Source organism: Mytilus californianus, unplaced genomic scaffold, assembly GCF_021869535.1.
Source record: "Mytilus californianus isolate M0D057914Y unplaced genomic scaffold, xbMytCali1.0.p SCAF_3, whole genome shotgun sequence".
NCBI classification, from domain to species: Eukaryota; Metazoa; Mollusca; class Bivalvia; order Mytilida; family Mytilidae; genus Mytilus; species Mytilus californianus.
Window position 1 is genome coordinate 111,986,526 of NW_026262679.1, and position 9,369 is coordinate 111,995,894.

A 9,369-nucleotide genomic window follows, 5' to 3' on the forward strand; every position below is an offset into this window, starting at 1 on the left:
ATGCTGAACTGGCTTGTCAGTGAATATCTGTTTCATATCAAGTATGAATTTTGTTTTGAATATTTGTACATTTGAAATCATGCAATCAAGTGTTTATAGATATACATTATGTTCCACAGCGACGATAGTTAATTTAATTTGATTCATTGTGACTTATGGTTTTGTTTTTACACATTTTAAGGTCAAGGTCCTGTCGGTCAATACGAAATTAAAAAAACCCCAGAAGATTGTACTTAGATTGCTCATGTTTTCGCTAACAGATCAATGTGAATATCTATAAAGGCTTTAGTAAATTAATACAGTAATAGAGGGTTCTTTTTACTTCATGCTGACATACTAATAGAATTCAAAATAAGTAAATCCTCACATTTCAGTTTAACACGTTATAATTATTCAACAAAAAGGAATGAACAGTATTATTTCCCTCTTAATTGATTTGATTTTTGGTGTTTTAACGCCACTTTTAAGCGCCGCTTTTGGGCTATTTCGTGGCGGCCAGTTATTATTGGTGGAGGAAGCCGGAGTGCCCGGAGAAAACCACCGACCTTCGATAGGAAAACGGACAATCCTAGTCAATTAAGATTGGAGTCGAGTGCACCCGCACAAGCGGGGTTCGAACTCACAACCTCAGTGTTGACTGGCTAGTGATTACAGTAGTAACTACTTAGACCACTCGGCCACCGAGGCCCCTTCCCTCTTAATAGTACAAAGTATAATAACAGATTATAATGTTTTACGTAGCCATCATTCTGGTGCAGAGAAATTGAGTAGTTTCCTGTAAATAAACAGTTGACAAAATGTTTAAATCATTCTCAACATCAAGGTTTATCTATCCCCAGGCATAGGTGGCTTTAGCAATATTTAACACGTCTTTTTGGATTTATTTTTGTTTTCCATGCTGTTTAACTTCGTATTGGATTTGACGTGAAACTATTTTGATTGGAGTGCCACTGATAAGACATACGAAGACAAAACGCGCAAATGGCCTACTATACCAAAAGTCTTGTTTATTTGAAAAAAATCTCTTCAGTCCTCAATAATTGATAGACTCAGATGTCTACCACAATGTTTTTTTTCCGACGGACGTCATTCCCAAATCCTATGCTAAAATTATAAAACTGATAAGACTATTCTTTTTCATTAAAAAATAAGGACGTGATTTAGAAAACTAATTACATGGGCATCGTATTTAGCTTTTAAAATACATAAAAAGGCAAGTTACCGGAAAACAAATTGAATGTAAAGGATTGGAACATTCAAGGGAACAAGTTATCCAAATAATGCTTGATCGCTTTCATATTAGCAAAGAACCAAATAAAAGACAGTAAGACATTCAAACTATCGTGCGTCCGAAGCGTATTCCATGAGTTACCTTCATCAGGAACATTAAAAGCCAAATATAATCATAAATTGACAGTTTTAGATTCTGTGTTTGTTTTTTTTTCAACTTAAAAACAAATAGTGCATAATATGTAATTTTTTTTAACAAAAAAAGCAATACAACATAACAATAAAAATCAATGTTGATATAGACAACTACTGATTCAGCAGTATCATGTTTAATGATATACATCTATACTATTAAACGAGAAGACCTCATTTTGTATGTCGCTTCTCTTCCTTCCCCAATAAATTAATCATCATGCCTCTGTGTCCTACAGGTACCATGCATAGTCGCATTTGTCATCCATTCTTATGATTATTCAGTTTGGGTTATTTTGGGAGAAATACGAAGAAAAAGGCGTCCGGTTATTGTTTCCGTCATCAGACCGACTTTTAAGTCATACCCAAAACTTCCGATTTTAAACTTTAAAAGAGGGGGTAAAGGGTTATTTTCGTGTAACGTGTTTTGCCACTTTTTATTTCACGTGCAGCCGTGAAAAAGGTTCGTTATTCACCGTGTTTCTTGAAATCGATAAAAAGATCAACGTGCAAGAAACTTTTAATTGTTCGCTCATCGTGAAATGGCAATTTTATTTCGCCCTCTTTAAATATAATTTTCATAATTACTCGGGGACAGGACAATTATTTTCGCGTTATATTGCACGTATACTATGATTATAATCCTATAATATATAGAGACTCTCTATATAATATAGCAGTGATCGCCGTGGAGAAGAAACTTGGAATTGATGTTCCTGTTAATAGCAAATACACTTTATTTATATTATATGTATGTTCATAGTATACAGAAACGCGAAAATCATGGAATTTAACAGAGAGCAAACAAATAACGGACTTTGGAAAAAAGGGAGAGGGCTTAAAATAATTGTCCTGTCTCCAAGTGCCTATGACTCAGTTTGATACCTTTTCTGAAATTCTCCAGACATAAAATCTTTTACAAAAATTCATCCTACAACAGTTTACATACTTTCAACCAAGCTCTAAATACCCGCGATTTCGCGGGTGTGTTCTAGTACAGATAAAGTTAGAAATAGTACTCTTGTTAAAACGATTTATATGAAAATTTGTCGGTATTAAGGCGTCTATGATTTATTTATATACTTATTCTGAGGGTTTCAAATATTCGTCTAGACTGTTCATTATACCGACGAATCTATAAAAACACATTGTCCGAACTAAGTTTTTAGGTAATAAAAAGTAAAAAAAATATCTGCAGGATTTCAATTGCATATGGAAATAAACGGAGTTTTATTCGGAATTCATGTTTTATAGTAATTTTTTCTTAAGATATATTTCTTTTCAAGTAATCATTTACTAAGTAGTTGTTAAGCTAAAACAGAAACCGTTATGATAGTACTAATTTGTTTTTATAGTTCGGGATGAATTCATATCGAAATTAGTTTTAGGTTAATATTTTTTCTTCAATTTCATTTACTCTAATTATTTTGTTTTCATAAAGCTTAAAAAGGTTCAAACATATGATCATATATTTGTGTATTTTACTTTCACTTGGTTAGAACTCGAGTACAGTATATATTAATTAAAAAAGAATAAGGTGTATATGTCAATGAGTGGGCAACCCAACGATATAAAAACCAAAACTACACCCGGGGATCAACATGCATTCTTAAACAACATATTATGTTTAGATTACTAACTGCCTTTTTAAAAGGTATTGTAACACATTTGTTTCACTACATTTGGGTGGAAAAAACCTACCTCAAATAAAAATGCGAAATGATTTAGGACCGTATATATTTCTATTTCATTTGTTAGTAACAATATTTTCTTATTTCACAAGTTTATTAAATTTGTCGATTCTTTTGGGTCCATTTTTGGTAAGATAGCTCCTACGTTTCTAGTTCGGGATAAATTCATATCGAAATTAGTTTTAGGTAAATATTTTTTCTTCAATTTCATTAACTCTAATTATTTTGTTTTCATAAAGCTTAAAAAGGTTCAACATATATGATCATATATTTGTGTATTTTACTTCCACTTGGTTAGAACTCAAGTACAGTGTATATGAATAAAAAAAAAGGTGTATATGTCAATGAGTGGGCAACCCAACGATATAAAAACCAAAACTACATCCGGGGATCAACATGCAGTCTTAAACAACAGATTATGTTTAGATTGCTAACTGCCTTTTTAAAAGGTATTGTAACACATTTGTTTCACTAAATTTGTGTGGAAAAAACCTACCTCAAATAAAAATGCGAAATGATTTAGGACCATATATATTTCTATTTCATTTGATAGTAACAATATTTTCTTATTTCATAAGTTTATTAAATTTGTCGATTCTTTTGGGTCCATCTTTGGTAAGAAAGCTCCTAACGTTTCTACGTACTAGTATACAAACACCCCTAGCATACACATGGTTGTGGTTGAGTGTTCCTGGTGAATGTAAATCTAGAAAAGAGTTTTGAATGCGCGACATTTATAAAGTGCTCATTTTATGCCATTGGACTTTGAATGATCAAATATAATAATCATAAAAAAATTAAAAAACTTGGTTTTTGAGTTTGCAAAAACTGATATCAAAATAATAAAATAAAAAAAAAATGTATGGAAATAAGTCCACTTTCATACACATGGTGTACTAATTTAAAAGTTCCAAATACAATGCAAACAATTTGATAAAACAATATTAACACAAAAATTCAAAACAACGTACCTTTACGTATTTGCTACTGTTTTATAACTGATCCAAAGTTTTCGTATAAATAATTTATTGAATATAAGTCGCACTCTGTTTCATGATGTTAATAACGTCCAATATATTTAATTACTCACGGAAAACCACTGTTCCATACTTTTTATGCATCACATATATCTATTTCACTCTCGTGCATTGAATATATTTTAAATATTGACAGAAATCATTCCGCAACATCGAATTTGTTCGTTAACATTTTACTGACAAATATTGGTTTTTTAAGACTAATATAATGGCCTTTTTTGTAAGGTATGTACTGCTATCCAGATTTACTAAAACACTTGAATCATGGTACATTTTTTTATCAGTGTTAAGGGGTAAATTTCTGTTCTAATTGTTTTGCCTAGTTGGGGTGTTGTCCTATTGATGAAGATCCCTCTTCTTTATTCATGCTAAAAAAAGTTTAAACAAATTGACCTGCTATCAGTTCTTTGATTCAGTAAAAAAAGTAAATGGGTAAATAGGGACTATCAAAATGCATCAGTTGAATAAATATGTTCATCAACAGGGAAACAACCCTAGACAAACAATGGCCATGTGTCTTTTTTCTGGTAATTAAACAGCAATATTTATTTTATAACACATTACAGAATAAAAAAATATCGAATATATGCCATCAACACTGAACTATTGTCATGATGGTATATACATCGGCATAGCTATAACGATCACAGAGGACATTTTCTATACTTGGGACAGGCATTAGAACATGTGGCGGGGGCTAACATTACTGGTATAAAGATGAGTTTGAAATATATAAATGTTACCAATTTAACTGCAACAGAATAGCAATTCGATAATAAATTTCTTTTCAGTGATGGCTTTAATTGTTCCACTATAAACAGTCGATTCACAATATATTTGGTGGAATGTGAAGTAAACCTTTTTTCCTGTGCTGTAATGGCATTAGAAAAAAATCAACTGTATATATAAAATTTTATAGCTGAATTAACCCTACGCATTTAGAGACTAATTATAATTGATACCTGTTTCATCGACAACCCTTCCACATCTTCTTGTTATATCTCGCTGATCGAAGTAGGGTATAGTTTGTGGTCGGAATGTCCGCCTGTTCCTTTGTCGTTAAGAAGTAAGCGCAAATACTGGTCGTCTCTTATTTATGTATCTGGATAGTAAAGATTGTCTCCGTGTTACCTTATGAGTTAAAACGTTGAATACACCCCTCACCGTGTCTGACTAGTTGCAAGCAATGCATATTCATATCTTATTTATATGTTATCATTTCGAATGTGCATGAAAATTTAATGTAAGTAAAGGGGTACCCAACACTTGAACTTAAATAGATTTGGCCCGTTTAAAAGAGGGACGCAAAATACCAGAGGGACAGTCAAACTCATAGATCGAAAACAAACTGACAACGCCATGGCCAAAAATAAAAAGACAAACAGGCAAATAATAGTACAGATGACACAACATAGAAAACTAAAGACTAAGCAAGACGAACCCCACCAAAAACTGGGGGTGATCTCAGGTGCTCCGGAAGGGTAAGCAGATCCTGCTCCACATGTGGCACCCGTAATTTTCATGAAATTTTGACAAAATATTTCCTTTGACTTCATGACAAAAATATGAAAATTTCTAGAAATTTGAACCACACAATTTACAGGAATAATTTCATTGGATATATAGCAGTTTGACAAACAACAATTTTGATCAATAAGAAGCTTGATTTCTCTTTTCTAATAGAATGTGATTAAAACGTTCAACTCCATTAGGTGTTCTGTAACCCCTAAGCAGCCATTGATTACTTAATCAATCAATCTAACCGTCTACACTGTACATATGCTGTTAGTCACGGGTATTAAAATATCTATATATGTATCAAACAAAGAAGAGTTATTAATAACTGGAACCCCATGGGATATATAAATGCAGTTCAAAAAGACATATACTTAGATACTCAGTCATCATCTGCGGATTGGCAATGATACTATAGCTGTTTTACAGGTAATGCTGAAAATTATAATAGCAACCCTAAAGACTTGCATCAGGATCAATAGCTGTAACCCAATTAGGCATATTAAAGGAAGTTAAAAGAAGACATATACTTTGATACTCATTCATCATCTGCAGATTGGCATTGGTACTAGCTGTTTTACAGGTAATGCTGAAAATTATCATATTAACCCTTAAGACTTGCATCAGGAGCATAACTAGAATCCCATGACGCATATTAAAGGAAGTTTAAAAAGACATATACTTAGAAACTCCGTCATCATCTGCAGATTGACATTTATACAAGCTTGTTTACAGGTAATGCTGACAGTTAGAATATCAACCTTAAAGACTTACATCAGGATCAGTCTAGGTCTAAAAGCATTAATAACTAAAAAGTAAATACATAAAAATATGTTATGCTTCACGTAATGTACACTTTAACTCTAAAAAAACCACAAACACTAATGATAAATAGCAAGTGTATCTATAATTTCTGTAATACGACGGATGGATCGGTTGAGAGAAAAAAAATAATGTGTGAAAAATTCAAAATGATTTGCATGCACATACACCTTACATTTGTACCCAAGACCAAAATAGAATTGATATCTAACTGGCCTAAACATCACATCAACGAAACGTGAAATGAACCTTTTACTCTGTAACGTCACATGTGAAATTGAATGGCTATTGATACTTTTATACCTATCATTATTTCTTAAAACATCAACCGTCAAAACATATGAATCCGAGGTCATTTGTTCTATAATCGGCAAACATATATTGCTTTTAATGTCCGAACCAATATTTACCTAAATTGTAATAACAGAGTCATTATTGTAGAAAAGTCAATAGTAATTGTTATACTTGAACCGATGAACATTTTTTTTTGTACTATGATAAACATTTGTCAAAAGCACACTTTGCATTATTCTCAATTGTACTATAATTCAAGACAAAGTTATAGAATAGGGTAACCAGTTCCCAAACCTGACCCAAAGTTCACCTGCACTTTACTTTATCACAAGGTCGCAAAAGTTATGTTAAATGTGTACAATACAAGTTCATTATCGAGAACAATTTATTCATAGGTTCAATCAGTTATTTCTCAATTAACTTTTACTACTTTTGTAAATACAATGATTTATGTATATAGCACCTTATTAGTAACTGTAATTAGATCCAAAGTTTGAAATCTTGTGGCTTTCTGATATCTAATAATAAGTACTTAAAATTGAATTCGAAGCAACAGAACAAGCTTTAATTATTACTTATAAAAACACACATTGCACTTAGGATATATGTCTATCCATATCCCTTAAGATTACTTTTAAACCATGTGTATATCATTATGATCTGTTGGAGTGTATATAAAAGCGACATAAACATCAAAAGTAGTGAGACCGGGTGCGTCGACAGGGTAACGTCTCCTATATATATGTGCATGCATCACTCTTAATGCGAATCCACACTCCGTCAAATGTCACAATTGTTAAAATTACAGATCAGACGACTTTACTATATACATGTCTCATGGATAGTTCAACATGATATAGGAAGACCAAAGAATATAGGTTTATTGTTTTCTTCTTTCCATAGTTTATAATAATAAGGCTAAATTAATCAAATACAGTATTAAAGTGAAATGTTAGAAATATAATCGTCTTTACACGTGTTTAACGGCCAACTTCACGAATAAATAGACCAGTACGATATGTCTGAGTCTCGACTCACAAGCGACATGTTTTCGCTTTCCTGTTTCTTCAGAATAGTTGTCTGATCTGTACATTTAGCCATTTGTCTAAAAAAGACAATTTGAATGAGTTTGTCATGCTTTGTTGCATAAATAAGAATGGCTTACGTAGATACAAATTTCTTGTCTTAGGGAGGGATAAATCGTACTTTGTAAAAATCACTCTGATTCAAACAAAAAATTATCAGAAACTGACATTATCAAGATGCTTGATTTCTTGATTGCCAACATATTTGTTACGTTTGGAGGACGTGTTTTTCAAGAAACAATCGGAATTCCCATGTGAACGAACTGTGCTCCTCTTCTTGCCGACTTTTTCCTTTATTCATATGAGACTGACTTCATACAGGAACTTCTTTGGAAGAACGAAAAGAAGTTAGCAGTATCCTTTAACTTTACTTTCTGCTATAAAGATGATGTTCTCTCACTAAATAATTCAAGGTTTGGTGACTATATTGAACGCATCTATCCCATCGAACTTGAGATAAAGATAAAGTTAAGTCTGCCTCATATCTTGACTTGCATCTAGAAATTGACAATGAGGGTCGGTTGAAAAAAAAAACTGACGACAAAAAGAGATGATTTCAGCTTCCCAATTGTGAACTTTCCATTTCTATGTAGCAACATTCCAGCAGCGCCTGCATACGGAGTATATATCTCCCAGTTGATACGACATTCCAGGGCTTGTGTTTCCTATCATGATTTCCTTGATGGAGGGTTGCTGCTTACAAGAAAGCTATTAAATCAAGAGTTCCAAGTTCCAAGTGGTGAAGTTGAAATCATCCCTTCGTAAATTTTACGGACGCCATCACGAATTGGTTAATCGTTATGGAATATCTGTTTCAAAGATGACGACTGATATGTTCCAATTGTCGTAACTACAATCTCGTCCCCTTTTCACTCGAATGCGACCTACCGAATTAGACATATCACCGGGTTTGTACTTACATGAGCAACACGACGGGTGCCACATGTGGAGCAGGATCTGCTTACCTTCCGGAGCCCATGAGATCATACCCAGTTTTTGGTGGGGTTCGTGTTACTCAGTCTTTGATTTTCTATGTAGTTTTGTGCATTGTTGTTTGTCTGCATGTTTTTTTTTTTCTTTTTTATCAATGGCGTTATCAGTTGATGTTCGACTCATGAGTTTGAATGTTCCTTTGGTATCCTTCGCCTCTCTTTTGTTCCCTTCCCTAATGTGACCTTATGATTAAGTGTGCATTCGCATGCTCACCTTGTCGACACACCGACTCGCTCCGAGTGGAGTTCATGCGATTGCCTCAGGTTCTCTCTCTTTTGAATTGAATATTCCAAATAGGCCAAAGAGATGTTAAAATCAGTAAACTACAGTTATTTAGCATGAAATATTATGTTCATTGAAAGTATCAGATGGTTTTCTGCAAACTAACACATTTAACACTAACTGCAGAATGTACCCTCCATTTAAAGGAATAAAAAGAACATTATCTCCACAAAAAAGGAAGAGTAAACTACAAATACTAGTATTTGATAGAAATATTTATGATTAAAA

General features: G+C 32.9%; 1 protein-coding gene across 1 annotated transcript in view; it reads right to left on the reverse strand.

Annotated features, from left to right (window-relative positions):
• Positions 1-4,222, reverse strand: part of LOC127735831 (uncharacterized) — a 54,776-nt gene extending 50,554 nt beyond the window's left edge. Inside the window, exon 1 of the mRNA XM_052246219.1 lies at positions 4,085-4,222. The gene's annotated coding sequence lies outside the window, so the exon portion shown is untranslated. The remainder of the gene's footprint in view (positions 1-4,084) is intronic.
• Positions 4,223-9,369: the final 5,147 nt, after the last annotated feature.